At 41.3% G+C, this 17488-nt stretch overlaps 4 long non-coding RNA genes across 4 annotated transcripts; all 4 read left to right on the top strand.

The window, feature by feature from the left end:
- Nucleotides 1-596: 596 nt before the first annotated feature.
- LOC107281442 (uncharacterized) lies at nt 597-2378 on the top strand. The gene is made up of 3 exons (XR_001546951.3): nt 597-1486; nt 1570-1662; nt 2125-2378. It is a non-coding gene; the product is annotated as an uncharacterized lncRNA (long non-coding RNA).
- Nucleotides 2379-4182: 1804 nt separating this feature from the next.
- LOC136356954 (uncharacterized) lies at nt 4183-5299 on the top strand. The gene is made up of 2 exons (XR_010742052.1): nt 4183-4611; nt 4716-5299. It is a non-coding gene; the product is annotated as an uncharacterized lncRNA (long non-coding RNA).
- A 178-nt stretch (nt 5300-5477) lies between these two features.
- LOC107281443 (uncharacterized) lies at nt 5478-6492 on the top strand. Its single transcript, XR_010742051.1, has 4 exons — nt 5478-5621; nt 5704-5772; nt 5893-5958; nt 6110-6492. It is a non-coding gene; the product is annotated as an uncharacterized lncRNA (long non-coding RNA).
- A 7264-nt stretch (nt 6493-13756) lies between these two features.
- On the top strand, nt 13757-14838 carry LOC107281272 (uncharacterized). The gene is made up of 2 exons (XR_010741857.1): nt 13757-14243; nt 14672-14838. It is a non-coding gene; the product is annotated as an uncharacterized lncRNA (long non-coding RNA).
- Nucleotides 14839-17488: the final 2650 nt, after the last annotated feature.

Genomic DNA, 17488 nt, shown 5'->3' with positions numbered 1-17488 from the left:
ACCACTTCAATTTCGCTCTTCTATCTCCTTTTCCCTGATCTCTAGTGTTGTACTAGTAAGGTGTTCTTCCCCTTATCTACTACTGATTTATGGTTGTAATGCACTAATGATACTTGTAAACTAATCCTAATGATCAACTTGATGACTCTATGCTATGGATTGTAATTAGTAGTTCTAGGGTTCTAGAGAAATTGGCTTGCTAAGATGGATGATGCCTATATGCTCACGATGAATGAATCCAGACATGAATAAACCCATGAATTGAATTACTGAAATTTAAATCACACTAACATCATTGGTCCTTATATATGCATACATGTTGAATTAACTGAATCTTCTGAAGATAGTGACATACTAGCAGGACCAGATCTTTAGCTAAAATCTTATTCAATGATGAAGCAATTTACATGGTTCTACACTTTGATAATCATGGCAATATCTATACTAAGAATTATTGGACTGAAAATCCCTAAAACTTGAATCTTGAAGTTAATAAATGATAATTTGTTTCTCTAAATAATATACTGCTGGTCTATATGTCCAGAATTTCATCTCTACATAATTTATTAGATTAGAGTTGTTGATAAATTAGACTACTGGTCAACTATTATTTATAATGGTTTTATTATGAGACTATGCTCTAACATTTACTCTCCTGCACATAATGATCTGGTAAAGAAACTTGCATGTTCTGTTAAGTCTTTACGATTTAGTACAACTATTATTACTTAACACTATACATGCTTAAATGTACATCCAGATTCATCCTATGATGTCTTTTCTGAATTTTGTAGTAAGGAACTAGATACATATGCAAACCCAGATTCATAATCTACTAATTTCACATGCTATCCTTAATTGCTCAATTCTATTCTTTTTACTAAAACCTGCTGCTACCTAATCTTTTATATTTTAATCTGAAATACCAGTGCCTCCTGAACTTCTGCTATATTCATAAGGTCAAATTCAGTCAGGTTATAATTAGTTCTAATTGTTTATGTAATCAAGGTTCCTACTATAGGGTCTATCATGAATCCTGATTTCAAGAACTATGCACATATGCAAACCCTTAACTGAAATGCATTTATAACTCATCTGGAATAATTCTTGTTGCTAACTATGAAATGAGATAACCGATCTGTACTTGAATTATCCTTCTGAGAATCCACTAAATTTAGGATGATATTATCCTGTCCAACTACTCAAAAAAACTTTACCTTATTGAACTAAGGATGCATATTCAGTAATATAACCCCAACATCTAGTACTAGTATATGCACAGATCAACATGGCTGCCATCTACTTAGGTTCATTTTTCAGGTTTAATGGATATAACTAAGTGCATGCACACAACTCCTAAACATACTAATATATGCATCAACCAAGAATCATGCCATGATGTGATTTCCCTATCATTCTTATTTCAGGATTACCTTGTTAATGACTCTGGTGTGGCTGTGAAGATTGTGTGGTTTCTCCCTCTCTGGTTCTACCACTTCTCCTGCTGGGACTGTAACTTCACTCCCTTATTGGAACTAGAACAATTGAATATTTCTCCTCCTTGCTCAGGCACCAGCTGCTCCTCCAGAAACTAAGGGTATTTGGGCATTTCCTTCATCTTCCTGAGCTGGACTGCTAGATCACCACTTGCTCCTTCTTCAGGTTGGTCTCTCTGATGTCTCATTTCAGCATCTTCTTGCTGCTATGATTTATACGGTAAGGTATGTGAAAATCTTGATTGGTATCTGGATCTGCTACTTCCCTTGCTCCTCCTGGAGTTGATCCTCTTGCTTGATTTCTGCTCCATCTTGTTTGAGCTGCTGCTGGTGGCTTCTCCTCTTACTCTCTCTCACCGATTTTTGTTCTATGGCTGCTACTATTGAGATACGGTGTGATTGTGGTGCTAGACTATTAGCTACTTCTCTCTGCTATTTCTCTCTAATTTGAGCTGGTTTTTCAACCGAACTGCTGGCTACTACTGCTTGATTCTGTGGTTGGTTGTTCCTGCGACTGAGGAGTATTTTACTATGGCTGCTGCTTGAGATTGGTTTCCAACCGATATAACCAAGACTGGTTCTCTAGTAGCTGGGTTGATATATGGGTTAATTTTTTTCCTTTGTGAAGGTGACTCACCTGCTTGCATGCCGGTTGGATAAGGGCTTGCTGCCACCTCAACAAAGCTGGTTTGGTGTGATAATCTCAAGCTATATTTACTATCAGTAGAAATTTTGTAAAGCCTGACATGTTTAGTGCTTTTGCACTTGAGTCCCACAAGTTAGTAAAATTTAAGATTACTATGAATTTAGGGACTGATATGCAATTGCCCTAGAACTCAAGAGTTTTTCTGAAAAATAAATAATTATTGAATCTTTGACTGAGATGGTTCAGTTTATGATATGATATCTATAATCACCATGTATATGCACAATATATAGAATGCATACTGTAAAATTTCTAGTGTACAATTATATGCATGTATGTATGCAGACCTGTAGTGGTAAACTGTAAATAAAGAACTGTGATTCTACTGTGCATATGTGTACCTCGCTTCGTAGCGACTAATCTACACTATAGTTTAACCAAAACTAAATTATCCCACTCCTCACCAGGTTTAGTCTAACTAAGAATAAATCAATGATGCATATGGATATGACTAAATAAATAAATGATAAGGAAACAATCGAGAAACCATTTAATATCTAGAATAAAACAACAATCAATATATTTATAGGTCCTAGCCAGTATCGTGGCTCAATCAACACCGCTCTCAGCCAATGTGACCAAGTCATTAGCATGACTAAGACTATAGCTAAATACCCGGGATGTTACATAAACCGTAGCAATCTCTCGCACCGCAACTTCTATTGGCGTTCGAGAGATAATTCTACTCGCTCGCTGGTTCTCGAACCAGTAAACCGTAGCAATCTCTTGCACCGCAACTTCCATTGGCGTTCGAGAGATAATTCTACTCGCTCGCTGGTTCTCGAACCAGTAAACCGTAGCAATCTCTCGCACCGCAACTTCCATTGGCGTTCAAGAGATAATTCTACTTGCTGGTTCTCGAACCAGTAAATCGTAGCAATCTCTCGCGCCTTAACTTCAGATAGTCGAGTTACGACTACGCCAATAGCATAGTGGTCCTCGCACCACGACTTCAGATGACTTCAGATGGTTGAGGGACAGCTACGACTGGTCTTTGACCGGCAGCATAGCGGCCCTCGTACCAACTTCAAATGGTCGAGAGACACCTACTCACTGGTTCTCAACCAGTCAACCGTAGCGATCTCTCATACATTTACTTCTAGTGGTTGAGTTACGACTACTACCTGGTCCTCGACCAGCAGTGTAGCAATTCTCCCACTATTTCCACTTTAAGTGGTCGAGTTACGACTACTACCTGGTCCTCGACCAGCGGTGTAGCGATTCGCCCACTACTTCCACTTTAGGTGGTCGAGTTAAGGCTACACTTGGGTCTCAACCAGCGGTGTAGCGATTCTCCCACTAGTTCCACTTCAAGTGGTCATGTTACGACTACTACCCGGTCCTCGACCAGTGGTGTAGCTATTCTCCCACTACCTTTACTTTAAGTGGTCGAGTTGGGGCTACAACTGGTTTTCGACCAGCGGTGTAGCAATCCTCCCATTACCTCTACTCCAACAAAGTTGATATCAGGTACACAATATTGCCAACTGTTTTACCCAGAGATCCCTTACCACGACGACACCTAGAGTTGAAACCTATCCTCATATCCCTTTACGCTGTCCTGACAAGGCCTCTGAGGAACCTAAAGGAACTTTGGCTGGGGACGCCCAGAGCGGATAAGGCCTTGTCGGATCATGTAGAGACAAACGACCATGTAAGATCTGGTCATGTAAGAGTTCTCGCCGTGCGTATTAACCAAGCTGTGTAATCGGAAATTGAGTTTTCCAACTTCACGGCTGGGGGCTAGGGTCAGTGCTTTTTCAACCAAGGCAGGTCAAGGGTCCAAGAGCCTTATTCTCCGAGAACAATTCTCCGACAACAAGGCTGGGGGCTAGGGAGAGTGTATGACTCAACAAACTGACTGATCAAAGTCGGTAAAAGAGAAGACACTCATACACAAAACATTGGTTTATAAATTTAATTTATTTTTAGTTTTCCATACATATTATAACATGTCACCCTTTGAGCGTTCGCTCGGAGGCTATTTCTATCTAATATTCTTTTCTGAGTATTGATTTCAGGAAAATTCTATTTGACATTATCGAGAACTCCATGTCTCTATGGTTCTACACCAAGATCGACTAAGGCGAGTACGACAAATGTTGACAAGGCATCGTCGCAGTCTTTGCGCCTTCTTGATCGCTCGAGAACGGTTCGTGGATCTCGACAAGGAATACGGAATGAAAAGATGGTGTACCCGCCGAGATAAAATTTCTTGACTTCAATCCAAATTCTCGATTACAGCAAGACGGGAGACTTAGTCGTATGCTCTGTACCTTCTTGGTTGACGTCGGAGATTGACTCAAACAAACCCTATAGGTGCCCGCTTGAGGCTGATAAGGGAAGTCTAACGTTATCTCTGAACTCACCGAGAACGGGTCACGTGAGCTTGATAGCAATTATTCCAAGGTCTGCGGTTGAGAATATGAATTTGTTCATTTGCATTGAAGTCGGGGCTACTGTCAGGGTTATGGATACCACATACCTAATAGTAGTTGACTAAATCTCGGCAGGACCCACCACATACCATGTCTTATACGGGAACTGACTTCGGATATGGAGGGAGTTCCGGATAAGGAAAGACAACCAGAGTTCTATATGGAAACGACAAGGACTACTCGGATTGTATCCATATTGATTTCCCTAGTTCTACTTGGACAAGGGGACACCTATGGGTATAAATACAAGGCCCCCTAGGAGGAGAGGAGAGACAATCAACATACACAGAACAATAGATCAAAACAGAAGCCACAACATACAAGCTAAGATACGCCAAGACAAGACGCCGGATATCGACTTCAGAGATAGGCATGGCTAGTCCCCTACGGTGCCTACGGATACCGTCAGGAGAGATATAGCGCTGTCTCTGATCTCACCGGATGCGGATTCGAGGAGGAAGGCTACCCTGTTGTCGACTACGAGTCAGACCTTCAGACCGTCATGTCGACAACAGTTAGATAGGCTATCCCAAATATTATACTGGTGTAATTATGATGAATAAGAGCAACGACCGGCTTCGGCCAACAGGATGTAGGGTTATTACCTGACAATTCAGGGGCCCGAACCTGTATAAAAATCCTCGCCTCTGTCTCTTTTACTACAATCTCGCATATATATTCTAGTACCAACGATCCCCATACTATGCAAATACCGGAATCGCGACATCAAACGTCGACACATATAAAGCCCTTTCTAATTATATCTGTTCAAAACAATTTCAGCCAGCTTGACAACAATAATTTCTCAGGAACCTCAATTCCTTCATCTTATGCCAATATCACCACACTTTTGAAATTGTAAGTATTTCTTACTGCTGTCTGCAATTCCACCTCTTACTGTAGTGCTGAAATGAATTTTAGGAGGGTTGCGTTTTGAATGTCTTGCAAATCAAGTGGTGAAGTTCTATATCAAGAATATAGGTTTAACTCAGACTTCTACAGAATCTACACTCGGTAATTATGAAACTTAGAGGCTAAATCTATTTCATATGGTCTTCATCAGGAGTTTGAGGAACTGCAGCTTGGAAGGACCTGTCCCTGATGTCAGTGGAATAGCCCAACTTGGCTATTTGTATGTGACGAATTTCAAGACTGCAACCTCACTTTCTCAGGAGCAGAAAATTCTATTTCCGTAGTTAGCAGAAACAAATTTGTGTGTGGCAGCTCTGATCCTTGCCTTATTTATGTTCAGAGATCTTAGTTGGAATCAGTTGAGGGGTTTACCATCTGGCCGACCAGCAAGCAACATAAGCACGATGTATAATAATAGATCCTTTACTAACAACTTGTGTTATCTTTTGTTTATTCAATTTTACTAAGCATTTGGCGACCAAGCTATCTTTTTTGATCATTCTGATTGCACAGACTTGCAGTTTTAGTTTATATGCATGCTTATACAATTTTTGCAGAGATCTTTCTCACAATCTTCTAAACGGATCCATTCCTGGAAGTTTCTCTGGCCTTCCCAATCTACAAAGACTGTAAGTATGATATATATTTTGAGTTCAGTGAGTGCAATAGGTATGATCCTTAGATCATTGGTAGAAGCAGGATAGGGATAAAGTAAAAGGGAAGAAGAACTTTACAGGGAAGAAAAGACAAGCACTTTTACTTCATAACTGATATTTCTAAGCATTATTATTTCCTATTGGGTACCTAGATAAACAGAATTGAATTGTGGTTCAGTTTCAGGAATAGTTTCAAGAAGATATATTGAATGTATGCAGATCTGTAAATTGTACATTCTCAAATGAGATGTTATGTGTTGCTTGCTCTAGCGAAAGGGATTTCATATTGTCGCATGTAGTAGTTGACAGGACATTCTGGATCATCCATCTGCCTCATAGCACAACTTTCATCATTCTGCTACCAGCCCTTGGTCTCCTTCAAGATAAGCATCACATAGTGGAAGCACTAAGAGCATATCATTCATCTTTTATATTCCCTTATTGCTCCCACTATTAGCCTAATAATGATTGGAAATAAAAAAAACGTTTCTAAGCCTAAGACGTTTTAAGATGCAAGAAAGATCATACTCATTGGATACAATTTTATATAAAAATTGCATAGTTTTTCTAAAGTTTAATTCAGCAAGGTATTGAGCTTCTCAATGCAAGTCATGTAAATTAGGCGTTCTACTGAATTTATTTTGTTTCTTTTCAATGGACCTGAAAACATCAACAAAAACAAAAACACTTCGCTGATTATTTTTTACCAGTGCGATGGAAGATTTAGAACAGATTATACACTGTAGAACAAATTAGAACTTGATTTCTGTGAACAGAAACTGAATGTTCAGTAATTTTAAATACTCCAAATTAATGCCCAATGTTTCTACCTGATCTATTTGACACAACTGGGTGGTGGCTGAAATCCAAAAAGGAAATCATGTTCGTGTTTCAGATTTTCTTTTGCAGAGTATCAATTAGTCAAAAATCAGTATTGATCATCTTATTGATTCCTTACACTTGCAGTTCCATATTATGGAATGTAACTAACTAATACTTCCATGATGTTTCTGTTGACAGAATACCCTACCAGCTGTAGTGTTCATGTATCTTACTAAACTTTTTCAAACTACAATATTTGTCAGCCATTAAGTGTACTCACATAATTAAATTGAAATGCGGAACTCAGAACTACACCATTAAGTAACTATGCCGACAAACAATCTTGCCTAGCTTTCACCTGAATGATGATGATTCCAGCCAGAGCTTTGAGCTTGATCTTGGATTTTGTCCCTTTTTCCACACGCACACAAAAAAAAAAAAAAAAAAAAAAAAAACTTTGGTGTGGACATATCTCAAGGTGGAACTCTGAGTGTTCTACTCGAGGGAAGTATCCTTACTATGACTTGAGAAATTCTGATGTATGAGCAATTGCTTTATTACACTTTTCATGGTAAGAACGTTCTTCAGTTGATCATCATGAGTTTGCTGCATTTTTGTTCTTCTGATTGACATCGCATCCTATTGTCTCTTTACTTCTCCAAGGTTTCAGGATAATTAATCTATACATGAATGCAAGATGACTCAGAGGAGGTACTAAATCCTTGCAGAAACATGCATGATCTTTAGCCATTATCTGACAAATATATGAGTGCAACTGAACAATTGACTAAATATTGGCTAATGTGTGAGCTTATGTGTTATGTGGGGAATCACCTACAAGAAGCACGGGAAGCAGCGAGTCGACTGCGCATCATTGAATTTTTCCACCAATTCAGGATTAATTCAGATATTGGTTTTCCCTTTCTGTTTTTCCATTCTGTTTTTTGTTTCCAGTTTCAAGTCTGGTTGGACATTCACATTGAAAAAAAATATGTTAGAAATAGCAAATCATGCGTTTTTTTTTGGCAGGCTCCATTTCAAACACATTGCCTCCTTTTTGTCATCAAGATATTACCTCAATCATGACTATTGAAACGCCTAACTATTACATGTCCTTTTACTGTGGTGAAAATGTAAAACGCTTACTTCTTCTACTTACTATTATCATGTTTGAATATTTTTTGATTCATTATGACAATTGCATATATGTATCTATTTAAATAGATGAACACTCAACTTATATTTATAAATCGCAAATCCACGTCTGTGCTAGAGAGCGTAGTCATAGACTCACTATAATTTACCATGATTTTGATCATGTCTATTTATAGTAATATTTGTCATTTCAATATTTAAGAAAAAAATCAAAGCTAATTAGTACAAATGACATGCAAAAACATTCAGTAGAGAGGAAGGTTATAGTCACACGAATGTGTGACTATATAAGCTAGTCAATGGTGAAGGTTAAAATGGTATAAGGGGAATGTACAGTTCTTTGAAGATGAAAAACTAATACAGTTACTTTTTATCGATCAGGGTAGGGTTTCCACATACCAGTTTTTTTTACACGAATTTAGTTCATGTACAGCTCAGCTAGTTGGGCCAAAATAATTATGTATGTGCTGACTCTGACCTGGGCCATAATGATGGAAAGTTAAAGTTTAACAATACAAAGGCCCATGAACAACCTGCAGGTGGCACCGTCAATATCATCTATTGCCACGAATCGTTATACTATAGCAATGACGAAATATTGTTGCGATAGAACCTTGTTAGTTGCAACGATTGCCGGTGTTTGTTGCTATACCTAAGAATTATTGCAACGAAAATCACGTTGTTGCACCAAATTTCGTGGCATGAGCCCAAAAACCTTGTAGTGTATTACAGATACAGAGAGGAAAGAAACAATATATTACCTATAGAAAAATAAAAATTGAATATATATTTATTAAAAATATATATAGGAGTAGAGAGATCATTCGGGAGCAATTTTTGCAAAGTTCACAAAGAATATGAATTTAGAATATGTCATATTCACCAGAGAAAATCACCTTTGCATATTAACGGACTCGATCTTGGGACAGGAACCGTGTAGCAAGTGAACGAACAACATAGAGCGAGTTCACCAACTACTCAGTTCCTGCCTCAAGATCGGGCCTAAGAATATGCAACACGCAGTTGGAACCAGCAGAACGTTTATGAAGAAGAGATATAGTTGTCACGTATGATTGCTTCTCTGTGAAATTTATAAATGATTGGAAAGAGAGGAGGCCATTTTAGACGCGTATGATTGCATCTCTGTTAAATGAAATTAGTATGTAATTTAAGTCATAGTAGTATAAAATAAAAGTATTATCCAATTTGAACCGCACGAGTAACATTGAAACTGCACTTTTAATTTAATTAGTGAGACTATTATTTGTGTTAACTATCCTACGGAAAATTATTAGTTAAAAAAATCATATGTGTTAACTGCCTACGTAAAAATATGATATATTTCTGAACTAAGAAACATCGTGCATAACATGAAGAATAATGTTCAAAGATATAATGTTCACTACTACTCATCATCATGGTCAGTCATAGTTCTAGATGTTGTAGCTCGCTTTTTTTAGTCTTTTTCCTTGCTACTGCGGCATGTCGAGGGCCTGAGAGTGACAAACGGTTGGGCTCAAGGTGCTCATGGTTAGATCTATGCGGGTCATTGTCATTTCCTTGTAAATCGCCAACCTCTGGTTGTGTGGGCTGTGTCGCCTGGGGCGCTTCATTAGTTTGCGAAGCCCGAAGCTCATCGGGTACCGATGACGACCCTCCATCGAAGCTGGATATGTCGCCGTACGATGCTGTGTACGGCCTAAACCCTGACATTAGTTCAGGGCAATACGACCCTACAAACAGTGTAGATATCAATGAAATTGTTAAAGTTGGAGCAGACAACAATAACATAAACTAAAAAATCTAAACCTGTTGATGGTGCTTGCATATATAGAATTTCATTAGGATGCGAGGAATATTGACCAAATAGCCAATTACCTTGTTGCAACAAGTCCATATAACCCTGTACTCCAGCACCAAACGACGTACCTTGCATCCATATTAAATGTAGTACAAAGTTATTGTCTTAAGTTGAAGTGGGAGTCATGTATGGTAGGAAAGTGCCATCAATATATGTGTATGAAGAACGATGGCTATGTGCGTGCCACTGTAATCCATGAATTGTCCTTGTCATGGGTTGGTGCCATATGTTGGTGCATGCAGTGGAACTGACTGAGTAGGCTTTGTAAATATCAGCAAGTAAATAGTAATTAAGATTCGTATACATGAAAAATTAATTAATTGAAATAATGAAATTGTGAAATTACATGTAAGTCAAGACTCACCACCTAATGACGTAAACCCTCCTTGACCGATAGGTGCCGCAGACACTTGGGGTATGTAGGGATACCTTGGCTAGTCCCTGTAAATGCACAAGTAAAGTTGCAAGTGGACATATGCGTGACAACATGTTACTGAATGGAGCCGGACCTGCGAATGGTGCAAATCCTCCTTGCCAGTGTGAGGTTGCCACATCGGGAGCCATCTGAGGAATCATATGTGGCCTTGCAAGAGGCATTTGAGGCACGGGACGGACCATTCGCGCTCCCTCTGTCATCAATTGGAAAACATCATTTAGTCATTTTGAAGAAACAATTGTGAAAAAATCAGCATATTGATGAGCTATCCCGTACCAGCAAACGACGCAAACCCACTCTGCCATTGAGAGGTGATGGGCGTTGAGCTATGTGGGGGTACCCGTTTCGGTTGTGCTGCAAACGAATAAATTAGTCTATAATAGAAATGTCACTTATTTTGTCATTTTGTAAGAATGTATTTTACCTTGAGTTGAACCGAAGCCACCTAGGCGTTCCGAGATTTCCGAGATTTCGGGGATAGTCAGAATAGTGGGTGCCTCACGAAATGAAGTGGACCTTCCTTCAGCCCGACCATCACTGGATGGTCATGCGGAGGCTGAAGGGCGGGTTGAGGTAGAGGGACGCTCCGGCATTGGTTCGAACGTCCTTCTTGATGTTGCCGGAGTATAGTTGTCCGATTAATGTCGGCACGACGCGAGCCGCATGATTCTCTTACCTTTTCTACGGAGGTAGTCGACTGCGGCCATAACTTCCTGGTTAGTACACGAGATACCATCTCTAAGCTTCTCCCACAAAGTTTTCGCCTCCTTTACTAATTCCCCTGCAATGTCGGACTGCAAGGAAGATATCAACAAGGTTAGAAAGTGCAACCCCTTGAATAATGACACATCGATGCAACAAAATCTTTCAATGCAAGTAGTACCGTCAAGTGAGCCGGGGGTGCTAGCTGCATATCATATATTTGGCCAATAGTGGGTGGTCCTCGCTTGTCAGTATCCTGGGGTGGAAGCAGCCGGATGCGATTCTGCAATGAGTACCAGGCCATGTATTGTTCGTAATGTTGTGGTTGTATGCCCTGGTCCCCTGAACGACATTAGTCAAGGCCTGCAACCACGTCTCTATCCATGGGGTCATCCTTGAGTGTATAGATCGACGATACCTGTTATCATCTTGCCTCTTTTTGCTGTAACAAAAATAGGTTAAATACACTGTTAGTTACTCCCTCCATCTACTTTTGTTAGTCATATTTTATCTTGACACACAGACCAAGAATAAGTAATTCTACTTATCATCTATTTAAACATACTACTAGTCATTCCTCGTAAACAAGCGATTCATTAATATTTACATTTCTCGATGCCCATGTAGCCAATCTTGTGTAGAAAAATGGAAAGTCATGCATTAAATCCGAAAAAGTCATTAAGAGGATAGGTTGTTGGATTGAAATATGCCTATCAAAAATAATTTTTTCAGATTAGGAAATATGACTATAAAAAATAGATGGAGGGAGTATATCTGACAATGTTGGAGAACACAAAATTGAGAGTGATGTAAAATAACAACATACGTGTGCACATTTGGTGGACGCAAAAGTCCAACAGGAACTGGGACTTGCTAGTACGGTCCCATCTGACGCATTACCCTTTGAACATTATACCCCTCGACGAATATGTTGTACACCAGCATCTTTCGTGTTATCTAGTATGCTTCATCACGGTAACATAAGATGCTAATTCCATTTGGTGCACGCAAAATGGCCTCTTCGTTCGTGTACGGAGTCTACCGAACTTCGTTTTCCCTAAGGCTTTCAAACGCCTCGGTGAAGTACTTGTACACATTGTGCACCTGGATTCTCGCCCATTGTGGCTACACGATGGGAGATTGAAGATTTAGTTATGCAATATCATAGAATTGACATAATTATTCCTTTAATGCATGCATACGTACCGGTCCGTAGCACGAACGAGTACCGAAGGTAGGACGATCGTCAACTACGTCAGTGTAATCGTCCTGGTGGGCCACGGCCACGCTCATATATGGACGTCCGAACGAGAAGTGCTCGTACAATCACAACATGACCAAAAGGGGACACCCCGTGAAAATCGCCTGGCTTTGTCCGGTCTTAATAGAACCGTCGCATAATCCGCGCTATGTGGCTGCAAGGACGGCTGATCCCTAGCTAAACTATGCTAATGGCGGTACATTACTTTTAGCAATTTGGCGGGCAAGTGGGATTAGCCTGGCGTCCACAGTGTTCCCGTGTGAGCCGGTGAAAATCACCCTACCAAACAGCAAAGGAGATAAGCCTCTAGGTACAACGTCAGTTGGTACTCCTGGACATTGTCGGGCATATATCGCACCTAACGAAATTACAATTTGTTGTGAGATATGTGAATGTGAATAGAATATGCCTTCATTAAAAATAATCAATTACCTCAAACCGTGACAATCACTTTAATGCGGGGCCATGAGTTTCTTTATCAGAGACAAAAATTTCGTCCTCATCATCGTCTGTATCACCGGTAGAGTAAGATGGCGAAATACAGGCATAGCGTGATGCAATATCATCTCTCCAATCTTCCGGAGGGTCTGAAAGTACAATTGCTTGTCCGGCTATGGGCAACCCCGTGAGCATAGACACATCCTGCAAGGTTATGGTTATTTCTTCGCACGGTAGATGGAATGTATGTGTCTCTGGCCTCCACCTATCAAACAGTGCCATAAGTAGGGATTTGTCGATATTTTGTCATCTTTTGCTATGTACTGTAACGCCCTGAAAATCGCCCTAAATTTAAATCGTGCTTTAATGCATTTCTAGAAATTTTAAAAGCCTAAAAGAGCCTCCAACAATTAAAATTCACCAAGATTTATGTCAAATTGGCTTGTGGGTATTTTTAATAAATTCCCCATGCTTCAAAATGTTTAACCAATTTTTACTTGAATTTTCAGAGCATTCTAAATAATTATAAGGCAACAAAAACAATTAAATAATTTTATAAAAAAGAAAAGCTAAAAGAAATCCTCTTCCTCCAGTTAGGCTGTTTCCAGCCCATCTCTCCCTCTCTCGGCTCAGCCCGGCCACCCCTCTCCTTCCCTCTCTCCCTCCCTCTCCTTGGGCCGGCCCAGCTCTTCCTTCTCCCTCGGCCTAAGTCTATTTTGCGTTCTCCGCGCGCCCAGTCAGAGACAGGTGTGCTCTCTCTCGATGACAGGTGGGTCCCACCCGTCATCCCTAACCTCCAGCCCTCTCTCTCCTCTCCGGCTGAACCTACCACATGTCCACTTCTGATTCACCTCCTCCACTCGCCGTTTCATCAAATTAATTGAGGGGAATTAATTCCCACCTCATCCTCTCCAATTCTCCCATAATTTCCCACTTAATCCCGCATTATTCGTGGTGGATTTTGATGATGCTCATCAATGGTGAGATCCACCATGGCCGGCGTCGATCTCCCTCCCCGGCGTCCTTATCCCTCCCCTCCGGCCTATAAAAGGGACCCCCGACTCCCTCCTCTCTCCCCTCACACCGCCACCCTCTCCCTCTCCTCTCTTTGCGGCCGCCGCGCCGCTCTCTTCTTGTGTCGCCGCCGTCGCAACTCCGGCTGCCCCTCGCCAGTGGTCGGAACCTCATCGGAGCCCGGCGTCGCCACCATCCGCTTCGCCGCTTCCTCCTCTTCCCCGTCCACCCCTCCGTCGAGCACGAGGACCGCGGGAATGACAACGACAACGACGACCCGAAGCTTCTCGCCGTTTCTTCCTCACCGCCGGCAACACCGTCGACCTCTCGCCGCCGCGTCTGCTCGGTGAGAACCGTCGCCTCCTCCCCTTTCCGTTTTTCCTCTTCCCGTGCTCCGTCGCACCGTCGCCGCGCCGTTGGCCGTCGCCGGCGTGCCGCCTGGCTCGGGTGCTTCTCCTTCCCGGCCGTGCTTGTGCGCCGTGAGCCGCCGTGTACCGAGCGGCTGCCAAGTGGGACCCGCCTGTGGACCCCCTCTCTCTCTTCTCTGTGCAATAAATCAATTTCCTTTAGAAAAATAATTCACAAAATTGCAAATTTCCATTTAAACAGCACCTAAACTTCAAATGGCCATATCTTGACCGTTTGAACTCGGAATCGACCCGTTCAAATCTTTAATTTCTCCTAAAAATAAGTAGAACCCATTTATGTGCTTTGCTGCTTCTGTTCATGTGGTTTTTATTAGCCTTTTTGTATTTCTTCGCGTTGGTCGTGTAGATCCCGCCGTTCCGGAAGATCAGCTGTTCATCGCCGTTGACATTGAAGACTTTGTGAGCGATCAAGGCAAGTCATATCTACCTTGAACATGTTGAATCCCATATTGTGAAAATTATGTTGTTTTACTTATACTGCATTGATTTATAAATTATACCGTTCATTATTAATATTGTTTTATTAGTTATTCCTATGCTCTTTGTTATGGCCATGATGTTGATTTGATATCCATGATCGTTGTGAACCTTAGTAAAATTATAACTTGACTAGTCTAGTACCCTACATGATGGACTGACTAGTTGCTTTAGGTAAATGCTTAGTCATGCTTAGTTCCAACCTAGAACTTTTGGATAAACTAGACTATGGTGGTTAACAACTAAAACTGGATTAGTGAAGAAAGTGAAGATGAAGAAATGGCTTTTATTGTCAAGAGATTCAAGCACTTTCTTCGCAAGAGTGGCTATGGCAAAGGGAGGAAGGATGATAACAAGGGAAAGAGGCAATCAAAGAGAGCTTGTTTCAATTGTGGCGAATATGGCCACTTCATTGCCGATTGTCCCAAGTCAAATGAAGCTAAGGCTATGGGAGGCAAGAAGAAGCCGGAGCATGATCATGTGGCGGAGGCACACATGACGGAGGTGTGGTACTCCGGAGATGAAGAAGATCCCGAGGTCAAGCCCAAGCCCAAGCCGAAAGACAAGGTTGAAGGAGAAGGTGGTGTTGCTACCGTCGCCTTCAAGTCATCTTCTTCAAGCAAGGAGCGTCTCTTCAACAACTTGAGTGATGACGACGATGACTCCTACCACTACTCTTGTTTCATGGCCCAAGGCCACAAGGTGATGACTCAAAAGCCCTCTCACACCTCTCTTGATGTTGATTCTAGTGATGAGGAAAGTGATAATGAATTAGATGATGTGCTTAAGAGCTTTAGCAAACCCGCTATGCAACAATTGGCTAAGTTAATGAGAGCTTTGGACAACTTGAATGTCCATTGTTTGATAAGAATTGACTGACATGCTAGCAGCTAAGCTGGCTAGAGCGTCAGCTCTCTCATTCTGACTTCTGACAACATGTTCGATATTTAGATTCGCGAACATGGCCATGAGTTGTTCTGCTCTCGTGAAATAAGGCATTAAACCTTCCTTTTTTACTGCGTATGTTCCAGCAAGCTGGTTGACTATCAGTTGTGAATCACCATATATAGAGAGTGTGTCTAGCCGCATATTCAAGGCTATCTCGAGACCGATTATCAGTGCCTCATATTCAGCAGCATTATTAGATACTGCCGTCGTTAGAGTGAACGAATATGGAATTATATTTTCATCGGGTGTGACAAAAACCACACCCGCGCCTGCCCCCGACCGGCGACACGTGCCGTCAAAATACATTTTCCACGATGGGTTAAGAATTGAGGTTGCGAATACTTCCTCGTCAGGTAAGTCGCCATCAATGGGGAACTCATCCGGAATTGGATGTGCAGCGAGGAAGTTTGCTAAGGCTTGTCCTTTTATTGACTTTTGTGGGATGAATGTAATGTCAAATTGTGACAAAAACATCGGCCATTTAGCTAATCTTCCCGAGAGGACCATTTTACTCAATATATATCGGAGTGGGTCTGCCCTCGGCACGAGGTGTACGGTGTGTTCTAGCATATAGTGCCGAAGTTTTTGTGCTGCGAAGAAAAGCGCTAGACATAATTTTTCCATGTCTGAATAATTGCATTCTGCCCCCACTAATGTGCGGCTGAGATAATATAATGATGTATCTTTTCCCTCATCATTATTTTGTGCCAACAGTGCACCTAGGGAGGTAGGCATCGCAGCCGTGTATAGTATGAGTGGCCGCCCTTTAACTGGAGCACTTAAAACTGGGGGATTAATTAAGTATCTTTTAATATCTTGGAATGCATTTTGACACGCTTGATCCCACTGAAATGGAACTCCTTTTTTCATTAGGCGGGAAAAAGGTTTGCATTTCCCTGATAAATTCGAGATAAAACGCCTAATGTACGCTAAGTGACCCTGAAGACTTTTTAGCTTATGTAGGTTCACGGGTGGTGGCATTTTCACTATTGCTTGTATTTTTGTTGGGTCGATCTGAATTCCTTGTTTCGTTACTATAAATCCGAGAAATTTTCCGGATGATACACCAAATGCACATTTCATAGGATTCATTTTGAGTTCGTGCTTTCGGAGGCGCTCGAACACTATGGCTAAATGTTGCAGATGATCTTCTTCGCGTTTTGATTTCACGACGATGTCATCTATATAGCATTCGACAATTTCATATAATAAGCCGTCCAAGACGACTGTCATGGCGCGCTGATAAGTAGCGCCGGCGTTTTTTAATCCAAAGGGCATAACTCTATAACAATATATGCCTTTAGGCGTTCGGAACGCAGTTAACTCCTCGTCCTCCGGTGCCATTTTTATTTGGTTGTATCCTGAAAATCCATCCATAACGGAGAATATTTCATATCCCATAGTGGCATCAATCAGAATTTCAGAAATGGGAATGGGGAAGTCGTCCTTTGGACACGCTTTATTTAAATCTCTAAAATCCACACATATGCGGATCTGGTTATTTTTTTTCCTTACGGGTACAATATTTGACACCCATGTAGGGTATTTGACTTCTCTAATAAACCCGGCAGCTATGAGCTTGTCAACCTCGGCCTCAATTTTTGGGAGGAGCTCTGGTCGGAACCTTCTCTGCGGCTGCTTGACCGGGGGGATATCCTCCTGCACAGCTAGCCGATGGACAGCAACAGTAGGGCTTAAGCCTGGCATTTCTTCATAAGACCAAGCAAACACGTCCTTG

The sequence above is a fragment of the Oryza sativa genome, chromosome 6, assembly GCF_034140825.1.
Source record: "Oryza sativa Japonica Group chromosome 6, ASM3414082v1".
In the NCBI taxonomy this organism is placed as follows: Eukaryota; Viridiplantae; Streptophyta; class Magnoliopsida; order Poales; family Poaceae; genus Oryza; species Oryza sativa.
The sequence above is the reverse complement of the archived record's forward strand: the minus strand, read 5'-3'. Positions and strand labels throughout refer to the sequence as shown.